General features: G+C 41.7%; 1 protein-coding gene and 1 long non-coding RNA gene across 6 annotated transcripts in view; both read right to left on the reverse strand.

Moving 5' to 3' along the window:
• LOC115178712 (uncharacterized) overlaps positions 1-20,812 on the reverse strand; it is a 361,651-nt gene that overhangs the window by 72,988 nt on the left and 267,851 nt on the right. The window lies entirely within an intron of this gene.
• On the reverse strand, positions 888-19,564 carry LOC115178726 (uncharacterized). The gene is made up of 3 exons (XR_003872676.1): positions 19,323-19,564; positions 1,599-1,676; positions 888-1,319 (listed from the first exon to the last, which is right to left on the reverse strand). It is a non-coding gene; the product is annotated as an uncharacterized LOC115178726 (long non-coding RNA).

Below are 20,812 nucleotides of genomic sequence, written 5' to 3' on the forward strand. Positions count from 1 at the left end.
AAGACAACAGAACACCTTATATAAATCTTAAATTACAATATCTACCAGCATACACTGATGTTGTTTATAAAGTAGAAGAAAACTAGTTAAATAGTTGACAGTAGTGAAAACCATAATTATGAAATAATGATCAATATTCATTGATTAATTGACATAATGTCACAGGCATCGTAAGGGACAGACCAAAATGCAGCGGGTATAGTGCTCATCTTTCTTCTTTATTTGAAAGAACACTCAAAACAAAATAAACAGATGATGAAACAGTTCCATAAGGCACACAGGCTATACAGAAAATAACCACCCACAAAGACACAGGAAAAACAGGCTGCCTAAGTATGGCTTCCAATCAGAGACAATGAAAGACACCTGCCTCTGATTGGAAGCCATACTTGGCCACACATAGAAAAAAGAAACATAGAAATAGAAAACTAGAACCAAAAACCCCTAGAACCAAAAATAAAAACACACAAAACAAACAACCCCCTGCCACGCCCTGACCAACTATAATTACAAATGACCCCTTTTACTGGTCAGGACGTGACACATAAGTCTCACAACCTGAAGAAAATTGCATTTATATGAAAAAGTCCAGACTCACACACTGCAGGAGAGTGGAGATCCTCACGGCCTTTTACAGCACAGGAGTAACTGTCTGCATCACTAAAGTAGACTGAGTACAGGCTGGAAGTGTCCTCCTTTACTTTGTGTCCGTTCTTGTACCAGATGTAGGTGGGGTTACCAGTCAGAGTACAGGTGGTGATACAGGTCAGTGTCTTATACTGATGTCCACCAGTCACCTTCACCTGAAGACCTGGAGAAAAAACAATATCACTGTAAATCTCTTTATCACTGACTTATCACTCTAATACAAAGATGGAAGAAATCCTATGTTATACAGACATAAACACAAACCAAGACAATTTTCCCAATCTAAATGGAATTCAACAGTTTAGCTTTATTGAATGTAACTGTACCTGTGACAGACAGAGTGACTCCAGGACTGCCAATATATTTCCCGTTCTGATCTGTTTTAAATCTGAACTTATACTCAGCTGAGTCTCTCTCTCTCAGGTCTGTGATTATCAGGTTGTGACCATTCTTCTTATCCCCATGATACTCCAGACGACCTGCATACTCTGGGTCCTGACCCAGATCTTCAGGTTCTACACCAGTCCCCCATTTAGTGAACCAGAAGGTTGATGTGACTTTATGACCAATGCGATATGTGTAAGAACAGGTCAGCTTCACTGTTGACCCCTTCAAGGCACAAATACTCTGTGTGGTGTATGTCACACTCCAGCCATTCAGCCACAGAAACACTAAACAGTCACAGAAAACAAGGGAATTACATTAAGTCAAGGTCTATTGGCTCACACTGACAGCATGGTTTGTCCACACTTTGTTGCCATAGTTGCTGATTTGAGTGTGATTGGAAACCAGAGATATCTTTCACACCTCACTGAGTGATGCTTAACTATTTAAAGTGAAGTGGAGACGCCTAACAGAGCACACCAGAATAATAAAATGCAAATGTAATTTTCACATTTTACAAATGTCTGTACATTGACAAACATATCAAGTTATCAATGAGACCATACCTGCTACAGACCAGAGAAAGACCATCAACACACTTCCTGTTGTTCTCAAGGCCATTGTTGCATCTCCCACCCTGCAGTCTTAGAAACATAAACAACAAGTCACTCTATAGCTGGTGAATAACTCCACCTGATACATTGAAGTAGAAACTGTAAATGGGGTACAGGGCCTCATTACTGAAAATGAACCAGGCTCATATTGTGTTGTGTTGTGCTTTATCGTTGTCTATGTGAATACTGTATGTCGGTATTTCTATTGCGTTATGTATGTGTACGTATGTATGTATTGTATGTACAGTACAAGTCAAAAGTTTGGACAGACCTACTCATTCAAGGGTTTTTCTTTATTTTTACTATTTCCTTTTCTTTATTTTTACATTTCAGAATAGTAGTGAAGACATCAAAACTATGAAATAACACAAAGGAATCATGTATTAAGCAAAAAAGTGTTAAACAAATCAAAATATATTTTATATTTGAGATTCTTCAAAGGAGCCACCCTTTGACTTAATGACAGCTTTGCACACTCTTGGCCTTCTCTCAACCAACATCATGAACCTCTCCCCACAGGTGTGATTACTACCTCTGAGGGTTTAGAGCTGGAGGTAGTCACCTCATACAAGTACTTGGGAGTTTGGCTAGACGGTACACTGTCCTTCTCTCAGTACATTTAAAAGCTGCAGGCTAAAGTTAAATCTCGACATGATTTCCTCTATCGTAATCACTCCTCTTTCACCCAAGCTGCCAAACTAACCCTGATTCAGATGACCATCCTACCCATGCTAGATTACAGAGACGTAATTTATAGATCGGCAGGTAAGGGTGCTCTTGAGCGGCTAGATGTTCTTTACCTTTTGGCCATCAGATTTGCTACCAATGCTCCTTATAGGACACATCACTGCGCTCTATACTCTTCTGTAAACTGGTCATCTCTGTATGCCCGTCGCAAGACCCACTGGTTGATGCTTATTTATAAAACCCTCTTAGGCCCCACCCCCTATCTGAGATATCTACTGCAGCCCTCATCTTCCACATACAACATCCGTTCTGTCAGTCGCATTCTGTTAAAGGTCTCCAAAGCACACACATCCCTGGGTCGCTCGTCTTTTCAGTTCGCTGCAGCTAGCGACTGGAACAAGCTGCCAGAAACACTCAAACTGGACAGTTTTAGCTCAATCACTTCATTCAAAGACTCAATCATGGACACTCATACTGACAGTTTTGTCTGCTTTGCGTGATGTATTGTTGTCTCTACCTTCTTGCCCTTTGTACTGTTGTCTGTGCCCAACAATGTTTGTACCCTGTTTTGTGCTGCTACCATGTTGTGTTGCTACCATGTTTTTGTCATGTTGTGTTGCTACCATGCTGTGTTGTAATGTGTTGCTGCCATGCTATGTTGTCGTCTTAGGTCTCTCTTTATGTAGTGTTGTCTCTCTTGTCGTGATGTGTGTTTTGTCCTATATTTTAATTTAATTTATTTGAATTTTAAATCCGAAACCCCCATCCCCGCAGGACGCCTTTTGCCTTTTGGTAGGCCGTCATTGTAAATAAAATACAAATCTTAAATAAACCTCTTAAGGATCCACCCCTTTTTTTCTATTTTAGCCTAAAGTGACATACCTAAATCTAACTGCCTGTAGCTCAGGCCCTGAAGTAAAGATATGCATATTCCTGGTACCATGAGAAAGGAAACACTTTGACGTTTGTGGAAATGTGAAAGGAATGTAGAAGAATATAACACATTAGATCTGGTAAAAACTAATACAAAGAAAAAACCAACTGTTTTTTGTATTTTTTGTACCATCATCTTTGAAATGCAAGAGAAAGGCCAAGACTGCCCAAATGTGCCTACTTTGTTTATTAAAAGTGAATTTGTGGAATTTCTTTCCTTCTTAATGCGTTTGAGCCAATTAGTTGTTTTGTGACAAGGTAGGGGCGGTATACAGAAGATAGCCCTATTTGGTAAAAGACCAAGTCCATATTATGGCAAGAAGAGCTATTTAAGAATGTGTTACATAAAGGTTAGTTTACATTAAAAAAAATATATAAAAAAAAAATGAATAAGCAAAAAGAAACCACAGTCCATCAGTACTTTAAGACATGAAGGTCAGTAAAATGCAAAAACCATCAAGCACTATGATGAAACTGGCTCTCAACGCAGTTTCTCTGGGTCCTCCTGCAAGGTAAGCATTTTGTTTATATTGTTGCAAGTTTACTTTTAATTTGGAATTACCTATCGTGTGCCTGAAATAGCTGAATCCACACATTTGAGGGGGTGTCTACATACTTCTGTATATATAGTGTTTACCAGAGATAAGAGACTGCTGATATTGCAACCACACAACTCAAATGCCGGTTCACCAGTATGAAAAACTGCTTTTTTTGTTGAATCTGTCGAGAACTGTTGTTTGCTAAATATAATTATCGTTTGTATCTGCCAATTCATTGGCTGTCCAGTATCTAGATGACCTGTCCCCAGAACTTCCTCTGCAGTTCATATTTTTTCCTTTATATGGTTTCCCTGATGTTGCTACTGCAATCAAGCTGTTTTTACCATCCCTGTAACTATCGCTTCTGCAGAGAGATCGTTTTCTAAACTAAAACTCATAAAGAACTACATAAGAAGCATTAGGCTCTCAGTCTGATATGAGCTTTTGAACCCCTGAGTAAGATACACTCATTGCGCTGGCGCCATCGTACCCTTGATCATGTCATTTGTTCACTAATATCCCCCTTGCAGGGGTGTCTGGTACACCAGTGTCACGAACGAGATGATGTTTTCCGTTTTGCTCTATGACCCCCACAAACATCACGGGACTCGTCTGAAGTCCGTGCCGATCTGCAAATTTCAGTCTGTAGCGTCAGAACAGTTTGGGCTACACACTAATATGTGAGCGTAATAAGGTGAGACTCTCACAAACACACATATGTCGTTTGTTTTGTTCTAGGACGCCCACAAGCCTCACAAGACTCGTCTGATGGTAGCCCGGTACCAGTTAAAAATAATCATGGAAGTACTGTATAGAAGTAGTTTAGTGCCAAAAAAAGGGTGCTAAATATGGGTCAGACACTTTAAAACAATCTTTCTTCAGATACATTTTTTGACTATCAGTTTTTCAATGTATGAATCTGTAATTCAATGGGTTTCTATGTGCTAAAAACATTAAGCTCAAAGCCCTGGGTCTGAACCCTGCAATGTGCAACTGGGTCATGGACTTCCTGATGGGTGGCCCTGGTGAAGGTAGGAAACATCACCTCCAATTCACTGATGCTCCACACTGGAGCCCCACAAGGGTGCGTGCTCAGCCCCCTCCTGTACTCCCTGTTCACCCATGACTGCGTGGCCAAGCACGCCTCCAACTCAATCATCAAGTTTGCAGATGACACAACAGTAATAGGCTTGATTACCAACGATGACGAGACAGCCTACAGAGATAAGGTGAGGGCTCTGGGAGCGTGGTGCCTGGAAAAGAACCTCTCACTCAACATCAACAAAACAAAGGACTTCAGGAAACAGGAAATCGTGGACTTCAGGAAACAGCAGAGGGCATACCCCCTTTTCTACATCGACGAGACCGCAGTGGAGAAGGTGGAAAGCTTCAAGTTCCTTGGCGTACACATCACTGATAAACTGAAATGGACCACCCACACAGACAGTGTGGTGAAGAATATGCAACAGAGCCTCTTCAACCTCAGGTGGCTAAAGAAATTTGGCTTGTCACCTAAAACCCTCACAACATTTTACAGATGCCTGGTACTGCACCACCCGCAACCACAAGGCTCTCCGGAGGGTGCTGCGGTCTGCCCAACGCATTGCCAGGGTCAAGCTACCCACCCTCCAGGACACCTATAGCACCCGATGTCACAGGAAGGCCAAAAGGATCATCAAGGACATCAACCACCCAAGCCACTGCCTGTTCACCCCGCTATCATCCAGAAGGCGAGGTCAGTACATGTGCATCAAAGCTGGGACGGAGAGACTGAAAAACATCTTCTATCTTAAAGCCATCAGACTGTTAACCTGTTAGGGCTAGGGGGCAGTATTTACACGGCCGGATAAAAAACGTACCCAATTTAATCTGGTTATTACTACTGTCCAGAAACTAGAATATGCATATAATTATTGGCTTTGGATAGAAAACACCCTAAAGTTTCTAAAACTGTTTGAATGGTGTCTGTGAGTATAACAGAACTCATATGGCAGGCAAAAACCTGAGAAGATTCTGTACAGGAAGTGCCCTCTCTGACCATTCCTTGGGCTTCTTGACTCTTTTTATTGAAAACTTAGGATCTTTGCTGTAACGTGACACTTCCTACGGCTCCCATAGGCTCTCAGAACCCGGGAAAAAGCTGAATGATGTCGAAGCAGACCCTGGCTGAAAAACATTAGCGCCTTTGGTAAGTGGTCTAACAAAGGACAATGAGACTGAGGCGCGTGCACGAGGCGACCCCATGTTTTTATTTTCTCTCTCTTTGTACTAAAACACAGATTCCCGGTCGGAATATTATCGCTTTTTTACGAGAAAAATGGCATAAAAATTGATTTTAAACAGCGGTTGACATGCTTCGAAGTACGGTAATGGAATATTTAGAATTTTTTTGTCACGAAACGCATCGGGCGCGTCACCCTTCTTTACACTTCGGATAGTGTCTTGAACGCACGAACAAAACAGAGGATATTTGAACATAACTATGGATTATTTTGAACCAAACGAAAATGTGTTATTGAAGTAGAAGTCCTGGGAGTGCATTCTGACGAAGAACAGCAAAGGTAATAACATTTTTCTTATAGTAAATCTGACTTTGGTGAGGGCTAAACTTGGTGGGTGTCTAAATAGCTAGCCCTGTGATGCCGGGCTATCTACTTAGAATATTGCAAAATGTTCTTTCACCGAAAAGCTATTTTAAAATCGGACATAGCGAGTGCATAGAGGAGTTCTGTATCTATAATTCTTAAAATAATTGTTATGTTTTTTGTGAACGTTTATCGTGAGTAAACTCACCGGAAGTTTGCGTGTGGTATGCTAGTTCTGAACGTCACATGCTAATGTAAAAAGCAGATTTTTGATATAAATATGAACTTGATTGAACAAAACATGCATGTATTGTATAACATAATGTCCTAGGTGTGTCATCTGATGAAGATCATCAAAGGTTAGTGCTGCATTTAGCTGTGGTTTGGGTTTATGTGACATTATATGCTAGCTTGAAAAATGGGTGTCTGATTATTTCTGGCTGGGTACTCTGCTGACATAATCTAATGTTTTGCTTTCGTTGTAAAGCCTTTTTGAAATCGGACAGTGGGGTTAGATTAACGAGAGTCTTGTCTTTAAAATGGTGTAAAATAGTCATATGTTTGAGAAATTGAAGTAATAGCATTTCTAATGTATTTGAATAACGCGCCACAGGATTCCACTGGCTGTTACGTAGGTGGGACGATTTCGTCCCACCGAGCCCAGAGAGGTTAAACAGCCATCACTAGCACATTAGAGGCTGCTGCCTATAGGCATAGACTAGGAATCAGTGGTCATTTTAAGAAATGGAACACTACTCACTTTAATAATGTTTACATATCTGGTGTTACTCATCTCATACTTATATACTGTATTCTATACTATGGTATCTTAGTCACTGAATAATCTTTACATATCTGGCATTACTCATCTCATGTGTATATACTGCTTTCTATACTATTCTACGGTATCTCATTCACTTAATAATGCTTACATATCTTGCATTAGTTCTCATATGTATAGACTGTTGTACTAAACTATTCACTGTATCTTAGTCCATTCCACTCTGACATCGCTCATCCATATGTATATAGTCTTAATTAATTCATTCCTTCTTAGATGTGTGTGTATTGGGTATATGCTGTGTAATTTGTTAGATATTACTTGTTAGATATTACTGCACTGTCGGAGCTAAAGCACTAGCATTTCGCTACACCCGCAATAACATCTGCTAATCACATGCATGTGACCAATAACATTTGATTTGACAGGAAACCGAAACAATAATGCCTGGGGAAGGAACCAAAAGGAGTGACAGATATAGTGAAGGTAATCAGGGAGGTGATGGAGTCCAGGTGAGTCTGATGAGGCGCGTAATGATGGTGACAGGTGTGCGTAATAATGAGCAGCCTGGTGACCTAGAGCGCCGGAGAGGGAGTATACGTGACAGTACCCCCTCCGTGACACGCGGCCCCAGCCGCAGGACAACGGCCAAAGGGACAATCCCGGGGATCAGGAGTGGACCGGTCGCCTCTGCTGAGGTGCGGGAACCTGACGAACCGGCTGGAGTGCGGGAACCTGGTGACCTAGAACGGCGGAGAGGGAGTATACTTGATGGTACCACCTCCTCGACACGCGGCTCCAGCCACAGGACGCCGACCAAAGGGATGATTCCGGGGACCAGGAGTGGACCGGTCGCCTCTGCTGAGGCGCAGATACCTGACGAACCAGGTGAAGCTGGCTGTGGCGTGGGAGCCTGCCAAGCTTTTCTTATTATTATTTTTATTTTTTTACCTTTATTTAAAAAGGCAAGTCAGTTAAGAACAAATTCTTATTTACCATAACGGCCTAGGAACAGTGGGTTAACTGCCTTGTTCAGTGGCAGATTTTTACCATGTCAACTCAGGGATTTGATCTAGCAACCTTGTGATGACTGGCCCAATGCTCTAACCATTAGGCTACCTGCCGCCCCAAGTCTTGTTAAGAAGCCTACCGAGTCTTGTTAACCTGGTGAGCTAGCTAAGGCATGAAAGCCTGACGAGCTAACTGAGGCATCCTCGGTAGCCTCGGCAACAGACATTTGTCCAGCCAAACAAGTACTGTGACCCTGACGAGCCGGCTGAGGCATCCTCAGTTGCTCCGGCAGCGGCACCCGGACCCGACCTCACCTTCCAACACCAAAAACACTCCCTCATGCTTCCCTTAGTTGAGGCGTTATTCTGTAACGGGAGTCGGGAAGCAAGTACAGGGAGTGAATATTTAATAAATAAACAAAACATTATACAAAACAAGAAACATGAACAAGACATGAAACTGAAACAGAAACAATAACGCCTGAGGAAGGAATCAAAGGGAGTGACAGATATAGGGAAGGTAATCAGGGAGGTGATTGAGTCCAGGTGAGTCTGATGAGGCGCTGGTGCGCATAACGACGGTGACAGGTGTGCGTAATAATGAGCAGCCTGGTGACCTAGAGCGCCGGAGAGGGAGTATACGTGACAATTTTTCTAAAGCTGTTTTATCTCAGAACCCCAAATATAGGATGATAAATGTTCCATCCTCTATGGTCCGTCAAGCTGTACAGCAGCCTAAAGACCACCAGGTTCAATGATAGTTTCCATCCCCAAGCTGTGAGGCAAAACCGCAAGTGACTCACACACATACACACACGGCTAGACTTTGACTGTAGCTTCAGCCTGCAATACTGTATGAATGGTGAGGTCATTTGTCAGTCAGCATTTCAATGTATTTTTATACACAGATAAACTGAACCTTGGCTTGAACCTTGACCCTATTGAATTAAGGGACCGGGACCTTTTGGCAGAAACGCATCTTTGTATTACTGGCATACTCTACTATACTGATACATTTTTTATCATACAATTGAATAAACTGAACTAAACTAAACACATGAAACCACAGTCCAGGGTCAATATTCACAAAGTGTCTCAGAGTAGGAGAGCTGATCTGGGATCAGTTTAGCCTTTTAGATTATATGGAGGGGGGAGTTTTTTTTGTGTGTGTGTGTGGTGTTCATGTTTTCTGGTGTGTGGTGTTCATCTCTGATGGACCCACAACATTATAGGGTTTTTAAAATCAATACAGCCATAACAATTTACATACAAATATTTAATACTTAGATGTTGACTTATATCAATTACAAGCAATTTAGACAGCGTACATGGTTAATATTTGTCATTTACCTCTGCTAGACAGCATTTATCAATAAAAGCGCTATTCTTTTTTTCTCATAAAATTTTATTTTTGTCAACAAAAATCTATTATAATCAAGACATGGGTGGAATAAATTATGTTAATCTTGAACAAATATAAATGAAACAAGGTTTTCATCACTATTGATGTTTATTGCTTTGAACTGAACAACTTGGAAGGACAAACGATAAATGAGCCCCATTGAACACAAATTAAGGCCAGTCTACACACCACATGAGGTACAGAGTTTCACTGTGTGTATATTGCAAATGTATTTCATGCATATGTACTGTGTCTTCCTGTCTTTCTTTGGTCCACACACATCGCAGCGCTTCTTCTGTTTTCTTTTTATTTAACCTAGAATGATGAAAACACTTAGTTCAGGAATTTTACTAACATCTCACTCACTCACTCACTCACTCACTCACTCACTCACTCACTCACTCACTCACTCACTCACTCACTCACTCACTCACTCACTCACATATATAGTTAGCACAGGGCAATGTAGGAGAGTCAGACACACAAATGCAACATCACTCACACTTACTTCCAGTATTGGAGTTGTTGGTTCTGTGGGTCGGCCGGATGGGGCACCAGCATCCTCCTCCTGAATCCTCCCCACGATGGCTGCAAAAGCTGGGGTCTTTGGGATATGTTGCATCCTTTGGTTTAGAGGTTTTTCCAATGCCTTGCCCTGCTCCTCGAGAAAGAGCCGTCACCTCTGGAGCTTCCCTCTGTTCCAATCTGGGTTCAACGCCATCCAGATGACAAACGCATTGTACGCCAAGATGTCCAAGACATTGAAAAATATCACAAGTAACCAGTGTAGGGCTTTTCTTTTGCAGCTGTCACCAGCTTGTCTAAATTGTCTACCCCTCCTTTTGTGGCATTGTAATCCAATATAATGTCTGTTTTTCGATGTTCCTGGCCACAGATTCTACCATCCATATGTATCGTACTCATGAGTACAACATTTTTGTCTTTCTTCGGGACGCAGAACACTAGGGACATGTCGGCCATGAACACAAACTTAGAGGAATTTATAGGCCTGTTCCATGTATTCAACAGCTGAGGTGGGAGCTCTGGCTTGTTTATTTATACTGTTCCTACCATCGTCAGCTTCCCCTTGAGGAGCTCCTGTCCCAGCTTGTGTCAAGTAAAAAAGTTATTGCATGTGATGTTGTGGCCACGAAGTCCCTGTGTCACATCCAGGACAACCCGCATCTCTTGGTTCTTCTCAGGGGATCCTTCATCTGGCTTCCCCATATACACTTGCAAGTTCCACACATATGCAGAAGCAGCATCACAGACAGCCCAGATCTTGATTCCATATTTTATGGGTTTAAACGGTATGTACTGCCTGAAGGGGCAGCGGCACCTAAATGGCATAAGCTGCTCATCAACAGTAACATTGGGCCGTGGGTTGTAAAACAGGGGAAGGCGGTCCACCCACTTGTCCCACACTGACCTGATTGCAGCTAGCTTGTCTCTTTGCCGCCGAGCTGGTCTGGTGTCTCGGTTATCGAAGCAGATAATCCTGGCAACAATGTGGAAGTTTTCCAGAGACATTGTTGGACTGAAAATGTATCTCTCAGTTTTTGCATCCCACAGGGATTCTGTGGATTCCCCAATGGATGTGAAAAAACCAGCAAGGATAAGAACCCCAAAGTATGTATGTAAATGAGTTTGGTCCATCTCCTTCCATCTCTCTCCAAAAACACACCTTCCCTCCAAATTAGTGCAGTCCAGAATGATTTTCTGCATGGTGTCTGGGATGAACAGTTCAAAAGAAGACTTTATGTCCTACACATGAGTAACTGCCATCCACCTCGGCCCTGGTTGCATCCTTATCACATTGGCAGCCATGTGGGGTGGCTCATTCCTTGTGCAAGAAGACCATTCAATTTCACAATTGTTTGACATCCATATTTCTTCTACTGCAGGCTGCTGATGAGCTGGTTGCTGACGGGCTGGTCCTGTGGCTGGCTGCTGACGGGCTGGTCCTGTGGCTGGTTGCTGACGGGCTGGTCCTGTGGCTGGCTGCTGACGGGCTGGTCCTGTGGCTGGCTGCTGACGGGCTGGTCCTGTGGCTGGCTGCTGACAGGCTGGTCCTGGGGCTGGCTGATGGTCAATCTCAACCTCTTCTTCCAACTCACTATCAGACTCTGAATTGACAGAGACATGATCCTCATATTCTGAAAATTCTTCATCTTCCAAAGTGGAAGACGCTCCTTCCACACTAGCTTCTCTCTCTGCAAAAAAAATGTCTATGGCCCTCTGAGCAGAGATTATTTTGCTATACTGATTGATTGTAAGCAGCCACACATGCAAAGCTATTTATTTATTGTGGCCCTCCCCCAATTTGCACCTGGCTGGGGTAGAGTGAGGGAAAATACTAAATATTTTTTTTACAATTTATCATAATAATGTATTGAAATAATGTGTTGTTATAACATTGTGCAGGTTCCTGCAAGACACTGTAGTTTCACACACTACAAAGGGTAAAGAGTGCAACAAAAGTGGGAGACATGCAGATAGGTAGGGAGACAGACAGGTTCTTGGTGCTATGTTGAAACAGCAGGCCCAGGGAGGAGGAAGACAGAGTGCAGGCACACAGAAAACCTTTTTGTTTCATTTTTACTTGTTTTCACCTACAGTGGACCTGAACACCACATATGTAATATACATATGTAGGGGGTACAGTGGACCTGAACACCACATATGTAATATAAATATGTAGGGGGGTCCAGTGGACCTGAACACCACATATGTAATATAAATGTGTAGGGGGGTCCAGTGGACCTGAACACCACATATGTAATATACATGTGTAGGGGGGTCCAGTGGACCTGAACACCACATATGTAATATAAATGTGTAGGGGGGTCCAGTGGACCTGAACACCACATATGTAATATACATATGTAGGGGGTACAGTGGACCTGAACACCACATATGTGATATAAATATGTAGGGGGGTCCAGTGGACCTGAACACCACATATGTAATATAAATGTGTAGGGGGGTCCAGTGGACCTGAACACCACATATGTAATATACATGTGTAGGGGGGTCCAGTGGACCTGAACACCACATATGTAATATAAATGTGTAGGGGGGTCCAGTGGACCTGAACACCACATATGTAATATACATGTGTAGGGGGTGCACAGTGGACCTGAACACCACATATGTAATATACATGTGTAGGGGGGTCCAGTGGACCTGAACACCACATATGTAATATACATGTGTAGGGGGTGCACAGTGTGCACTCAATGAAAATGTGTTATTTTACATGTTCTTCACAGAAAATCATCACACAAGCTTTAAAGGGTAGAGGAGTTTAATATTGCACATAGATTGTGGCTTCTATCAATGTAATTGTCTGCATTATTTCCAATCCCCCATATATATATATATATATATATATATATATATATATATATATTTAAAAAAAATGTAAATATATATATATATTCATATTATATACTGCTCCAAAAAATTAAGGGAACACTTAAACAACACAATGTAACTCCAAGTCAATCACACTTCTGTGAAATCAAACTGTCCACTTAGGAAGCCACACTGATTGACTATAAATTTCACATGCTGTTGTGCAAATGAAATAGACAACCGGTGGAAATTATAGGCAATTAGCAAGACACACCCAATAAAGGAGTGGTTCGGCAGGTGGTGACCACAGACCACTTCTCAGTTCCTATGCTTCCTGGCTGATGTTTTGGTCACTTTTGAATGCTGGCGGTGCTTTCACTCTAGTGGTAGCATGAGACGGAGTCTACAACCCACACAAGTGGCTCAGGTAGTGCAGCTCATCAGGATGGCACATCAATGCGAGCTGTGGCAAGAAGGTTTGCTGTGTCTGTCAGCGTAGTGTCCAGAGCATGGAGGCGCTACCAGGAGACAGGCCAGTACATCAGGAGACGTGGAGGAGGCCGTAGGAGGGCAACAACCCAGCAGCAGGACCGCTACCTCCGCCTTTGTGCAAGGAGGAGCAGGAGGAGCACTGCCAGAGCCCTGCAAAATGACCTCCAGCAGGCCACAAATGTGCATGTGTCTGCTCAAACGGTCAGAAAACGACTCCATGAGGGTGGTATGAGGGCCCGACGTCCACAGGTGGGGGTTGTGCTTACAGCCCAACACCGTGCAGGACGTTTGGCATTTGCCAGAGAACACCAAGATTGGCAAATTCGCCACTGGCGCCCTGTGCTCTTCACAGATGAAAGCAGGTTCACACTGAGCACATGTGACAGACGTGACAGAGTCTGGAGACGCCGTGGAGAACGTTCTGCTGCCTCCAACATCCTCCAGCATGACCGGTTTGGCGGTGGGTCAGTCATGGTGTGGGGTGGCATTTCTTTGAGGGGCCGCACAGCCCTCCATGTGCTTGCCAGAGGTAGCCTGACTGCCATTAGGTACCGAGATGAGATCCTCAGACCCCTTGTGAGTTCATATGCTGGTGCGGTTGGCCCTGGGTTCCTCCTAATGCAAGACAATGCTAGACCTCATGTGGCTGGAGTGTGTCAGCAGTTCCTGCAAGAGGAAGGCATTGATGCTATGGACTGGCCCACCCGTTCCCCAGACCTGAATCCAATTGAGCACATCTGGGACATCATGTCTCGCTCCATCCACCAACGCCACGTTGCACCACAGACTGTCCAGGAGTTGGCGGATGCTTTAGTCCAGGTCTGGGAGGAGATCCCTCAGGAGACCATCCTCCACCTCATCAGGAGCATGCCAAGGCATTGTAGGGAGGTCATACAGGCACGTGGAGGCCACACACACTACTGAGCCTCAATTTGACTTGTTTTAAGGACATTACATCAAAGTTGGATCAGCCTGTAGTGTGGTTTTCCACTTTAATTTTGAGTGTGACTCCAAATCCAGACCTCCATGGGTTGATAAATTGGATTTCCATTGATTATTTTTGTGTGATTTTGTTGTCAGCACATTCAACTATGTAAAGAAAAAAGAATTTAATAAGATTATTTCATTCATTCAGATCTAGGATGTGTTATTTTAGTGTTCCCTTTATTTTTTTGAGCAGTGTATATTTAAACATTTAAATATATTTTTATTCTTTATCATTTTCTCCTAACGCTTCCACCCCTCCCCTAATTGAAGTAAGCCAATGGACAACAATTCTTAGTTCAGCACTCCTACTGTGAGACACTTTATGAATACTGGCCCTGATGTAACAACCAAAACACAGGTCAAAACATAACAAAAAGTAAAGGATACAGTAAGTCTTACCCTCAAATTTACGATAAGTTACAACAACAAAAAACACAACCAAAAAACTATATTTCAAGATATCGCCAAGCGTACTTATAGAGTGAAGTGAAGGGGAGGGGTCTTGTACTGTGAGCCAAGTTACTGTCAGTTAGTGTGAATTCTGTGGTTGACACATATTTAAGTCATTAAGATGCATGATGACCAGACCAGCATGTCTGAAAAGGGATATCACTGTATTTCAATAGAAATTGTGCAACAGACTGCATATCTATTGGCCTTTCTTTTTGAGGAGTGGGACTACATTTCTTTTATTAGCTAAATGTGTCATATTTTCAATGTGATATTTTGACTACACAGAGAACCATTTAAACAATGTGTCGACTACAGAAGGCTTGGTGCGGTTACAAGGTGATTTGTGACACACGCTCACACACACATACACACACAGGCCCATTAGTTCCAGTTAAAGAAAATCTTAACCCTACAGCATACAATGACATTCTATATGATTCTGTGGTTCCAAGTTTGTGGCAACAGTTTGGGGAAGGCCCTTTCCTGTTTCAGCATGACAATCCCCCTGTGCACAAAGCAAGGTCCATACATAAATGGTTTGTCGAGATTGGTGTGGGAGAAGTGTACTTTGCTGTACAGAGCGCTGACATCACCCCCATCGAACACCTTTGGGATGAATTGAAATGCTGACTGCAAGCCAGGCCTAATCGCCCAACCTCGGTCCTCGACCTCACTAATCGTCTTGTGGCTGAATGTAAGCAAGTCACACAGCAATGTTCCAAAATCTACTGGAAAGCCTTCTCAAAAGAGTGTAGGCTGTTATAGCAGGGACCTACTTCATATTAATGCTCATGATTTTGGAATGAGATATTCGACGAGCAGATGTCCACATACTTTTGGTCATGTAGTGTAGGTACCCTGTACACACACAGAGCATCTGTAGTGAAGGCCCATAAAGCCCATAGAGTCTGCATCAAAGTCTAGAGAGCTGGTTGTTATGGATGTAGAAACGTTAAAACACACATCCTACACAGTATAGATGTCAACCCTACTCCCTATCAGTCTGGTCCTGCAGGGCCCTCAGATAAATCCACTATGTCATTCACACACATGGGCGCGAACACAAACACACACACTGCAGTGTTACAATGTTTGTTTGCATGTCTTTTTTACCCTGGTTATTCATTTCATCCCTAAGTAGATCAACACTCCTACACTGAGACACTTTATGAATACTGACCCTGATGTAACAACCAAAACACAGGTCAAAACATAACAAGAAGTAAATGATACATTACCCTCAAGAATATGTCTAATGACTAAATACAAATAACCAGAAACTATATTTCCAGATATTATCAAGAGTACTTACAGAGTGAAGTGAAGGGGAGAGGTCTTGTACAGTGAGTTAACTGACTGGTAGTGAGTGGGAGCTGTCATTTATGTGGTTTTATGTGATTGAGACATATTTAAAGTAGTCAGGGCAAAAGTAGCTGATACAGAACTGTCCTTTCTTCCTCTTTAATACATTAACATGCATGACGTAGAGACCAGTGTGTCAGAGAAGGAAGTTTACTGTATTAGAGTGGGCCCTACATTTCCACTTTCTATTCAATACAGAACCATGTTAACAATATGTTGACTATTCTATTTGGAATGTTTATAATATCTTAGAATGTGTTGCCTTGTCCCTCTGAGTTCTACATGGAACAGGTCAAAGTTCCATTTACATTTGGTCAGTTCCATGATGTCATTCATTCTATTCTACAAACACATTCAATTTACACTCCTCATCAGCTGTATCAAAGTGGTACTGAAGGTTCTAGTGTTCTAGACTACAGCTCTCCCTACTGGCATCTCAACATTACTGCACCATCCTAATAATAATGTCCTCAATAATGTTGGACTAATAACAACATTACAAACTGACAATACATCAGATAGAATGGTGAAACACAACACTGGCTACTTGACAAAGTCACATTTAATCACAAACACTGATGTCTGTAGTAGTACAACATGCCACTATCATATTACGTCCATATGCTGTATAGACTAATGTAGCCTGTTATCCATATATAGTCGAATGTAGCCTGTTATCCATATATAGTCTAATGTAGCCTGTTATCCATATATAGTCTAATGTAGCCTGTTATCCATATATAGTCTAATGTAGCCTGTTATCCATGTATAGTCTAATGTAGCCTGTTATCTATATATAGTCTAATGTAGCCTGTTATCCATATATAGTCTAATGTAGCCTGTTATCCATATATACTCTAATGTAGCCTGTTATCCATATATAGTCTAATGTAGCCTGTTATCCATATATAGTCTAATGTAGCCTGTTATCCATATATAGTCTAATGTAGCCTGTTGTCCATATATAGTCTAATGTAGCCTGTTGTCCATATATAGTCTAATGTAGCCTGTTGTACATATATAGTCTAATGTAGCCTGTTGTACATATACTATTCTGTGAATATAAAGTGCTAATGAAGGACATTCAGTATAATGTCCATATAAATAACTCTGATATGGTTCAGGCTGTAGAGGTCTATGGATGACAGGAAGGTGATGCTGAGTCAGTTCATCTAATCCAACAAAACTTACTTGCAGTGCAGAGAAATAAGAAGTGTCCTACTGAAAGTGAATTCTGGTGTTGACACATTTTAAAAGTAGCCTAAATGGGCGTTAAGACATTAACATGCATAAACAGCATGTCAGAAAAGGGTAACATTTCTTTTGAGGAGTGGTCCTACATTTTTTAAAGAGGCAAAATGTGACCCATTCCCATCACTCCTCATCAGCTGCATCAAAGTGGTACAGAAGGTTCCAGTGTTCTAGAGTAGAGCTCTCCCTACTGGCATCTCAACATTACTGCAGCCTCCATTCCTCATATGATGTACTCATTCATTTGGGGAAGTAATAAGAATACATTGAATGGAGGGTGTTCCTTCATTCCAGCCAATACAATGTCTCTATCCTCCTGTATCTCTGCCCACCAGCCTCCTCTGTTGTACAGTACTGGTAGTAGCTTTATCAAGCAGAGGCATTAATGAACATCACCACAGCCTGCTGTATTGACTGTGTGGACTATTGTAGTCTGCTGTCCATAAATAATGCCATTATCAGACTCAACAATCCGAAGCAATTTACAGTCATCTGCATACATTTTACATATGGGTGGTCCTGGTAACCAAACCCATTACGTTGCAGATGCCATGTTCTACCAACTGAGCTACAGAGAACAATATTCTGTATAGTCTAATGTTTCACATGTTTCTCACTGTGTCTCATGTTAATACTACTCCTAAACACAACCCACCATCACTGTGTGTCATGTTAATACTACTCCTAAACACAACCCACCATCACTGTGTGTCATGTTAATACTACTCCTAAACACAACCCACCATCACTGTGTCTCATGTTAATACTACTCCTAAACACAACCCACCATCACTGTGTCTCATGTTAATACTACTCCTAAACACAACCCACCATCACTGTGTCTCATGTTAATACTACTCCTAAACACAACCCACCATCACTGTGTCTCATGTTAATACTACTCCTAAACACAACCCACCGTCACTGTCTCATGTTAATACTACTCCTAAACACAACCCACCATCACTGTGTCTCATGTTAATACTACTCCTAAACACAACCCACCTTCACTGTGTCTCATGTTAATACTACTCCTAAACACAACCCACCGTCACTGTGTCTCATGTTAATACTACTCCTAAACACAACCCACCATCACTGTGTCTCATGTTAATACTACTCCTAAAACAACCCACCATCACTGTGTATCATGTTAATACTACTCCTAAAGCTCATACGAAGCATCCATTCAATCACTCTTACTTTATGCCATTTTCAAAATGTCTCCACAACAATCTATTGCTCTCAGAGCTCTAAAATAGCATGCACAAGTCTTCATGTAAAACCACATGTACAACGTACATCCCATCTTTTGTAGCATAAGATATAGTTCAGTATTTGTCAAGGGTGCCAATAATTTTGGTCGTGACTGTATGTGCCACAATCCGATTAATATGTAAAAATACATTTACACTCACACACACAGAAACAGACACATAACCCACACACACACACAGTTATACTTGACCCTGTTTTACTTTGACAGTGAACTTGACCCTATTGAATGGAGATCTGGGTATTACTGGCATACTCTACTGATCATGTTTTAAACATGTAATTGAATAAACTGAACTAAACTAAACACATGAAACCACAGTCCAGGATCAGTATTCACAAAGTGTATCAGAGTAGGAGAGCTGATCTGGGATCAGTTTAGCCTTTTAGATCATAATGAAATGGACCGTCTGAGACACTTTATGAATACAGGCCCTGATGTAACAACCAAAACACAGTTCAAAATAAACCAACAAGTACAAAGATACAGTAAGTCATGTGATGTATGGCTAAAAACATCATAACTAAAACTATATTTCTAGATATCGTCAAGTGTACTTACAGAGTGAAGTGAAGGGGAGAGGTCTTGAACAGTTAGTCAACTTACTGTCACTGTGTGGAAACAAGAAGTAGTCTACTGTAAGTATTAGTAGAAACAGGCGTAGCCTAAGTGTGAGTTCTGTGGTTGATACGTTTTAAAGTAGCCTAGTCAGGGCATTAACATGCATGAACAGCATGTCACATAAGGGATGTTACTGTATCTAAATAGAAAATGGTCTAAAGTCAGCATACTGTAGTTGCATTTCTTTATTTGAGGAGTGGGCCGACATGTTTTACAAGAGACAAAATGTGACCCATTCCCATCCCTCCACATCAGCTGGTACTGAAGGTTCCAGAACAGATGAAAGGGGAGTATCTTTGGTTCCAGTGTTCTAGACTAGAGCTCTCCCTACTGACATCTCAACATTACTGCAGCTTCCAGGCTTCATATGTCCCTAGAGTCTGATGAAAATATACAAAATAGAAGGTAGAAAATGTCAAAAATATATATAGAATAAAACAGTCACGCACGTAAAAATACTGTGTTATTGGGACTTAATGTTGAACTGGCATTTGAATTGAGCGAATTAGTGAGCTCAGCTAGCTAGTTAGCTACATGAAGCTGCTGGTATTCAGCCATAAACAAGCATTTTTGTGCATCACACAGCTACTCTGAATGGACTGGATTGTGAACAATACGATGCGCTGCCACTGAATTACAGCAAGACCCCATAGTTAGCAAGTGAGCTAGCTAGTTAGCTCACGTTTAGCTATCAACATTAGCTAGCTAAATACAACAGACAACAGTGAGCTGTCATTATGCCAAGGCCAAGGCAAGCTGCTCTGAATTTCCAGTGTGTGCTTGTGTGAAAGAGATCTCTTCAGCTCACTGATCTTCAGAACAATGGACCCAAAGTGAACCCTGACATGCATATAGCTAAGTCTGTCTGTCTGTCTGGGATTATTGTGTCCCATTGTGTCTGCATGATGCGTTTTTTTTAAATGACAATGATTAATCTTTCATGTAATTGGTTATTGCTGCTTCGTTATCTTTTTTTGGGGGGATTTTTAAAATATATTTTTTTACTATTTTCTTATTTAAAAACAACTGCATTGTTAGTTAAGAGCTAATAAGGGCTTGTCATTAACCTTTTTACAGTAAGGTCTACAGCTGTTGTATTTGGAGCATGTGATTTGATTTGGACAATTTGATTTGATTTGTGTGTTTAGGTACTGGACATTGCTCCCTCTGACACCGGGTTTCTGAACCTCTAAAAGTCTGAGCCGTTTGGTGGGGGGGGGGGTTCTACTAGCTGACAAATGGAATTGTTTTAAGGTGGTCATACCATGGATTATTTAGCTATTTGATTTTGAATTGTAGTACCCCTTTAGGTAAAAAAAGAAAATACTTAAAAATGATTTGATAAAATATAGAATTTGTCCTTTACTGCTATAGCCCATATAAACATTGAATAACACATTCATAAATGGCAAAAAAAGACAGTGACAAAA

The sequence above is a fragment of the Salmo trutta genome, chromosome 38 (genome assembly GCF_901001165.1).
Source record: "Salmo trutta chromosome 38, fSalTru1.1, whole genome shotgun sequence".
Classification (NCBI taxonomy): Eukaryota; Metazoa; Chordata; class Actinopteri; order Salmoniformes; family Salmonidae; genus Salmo; species Salmo trutta.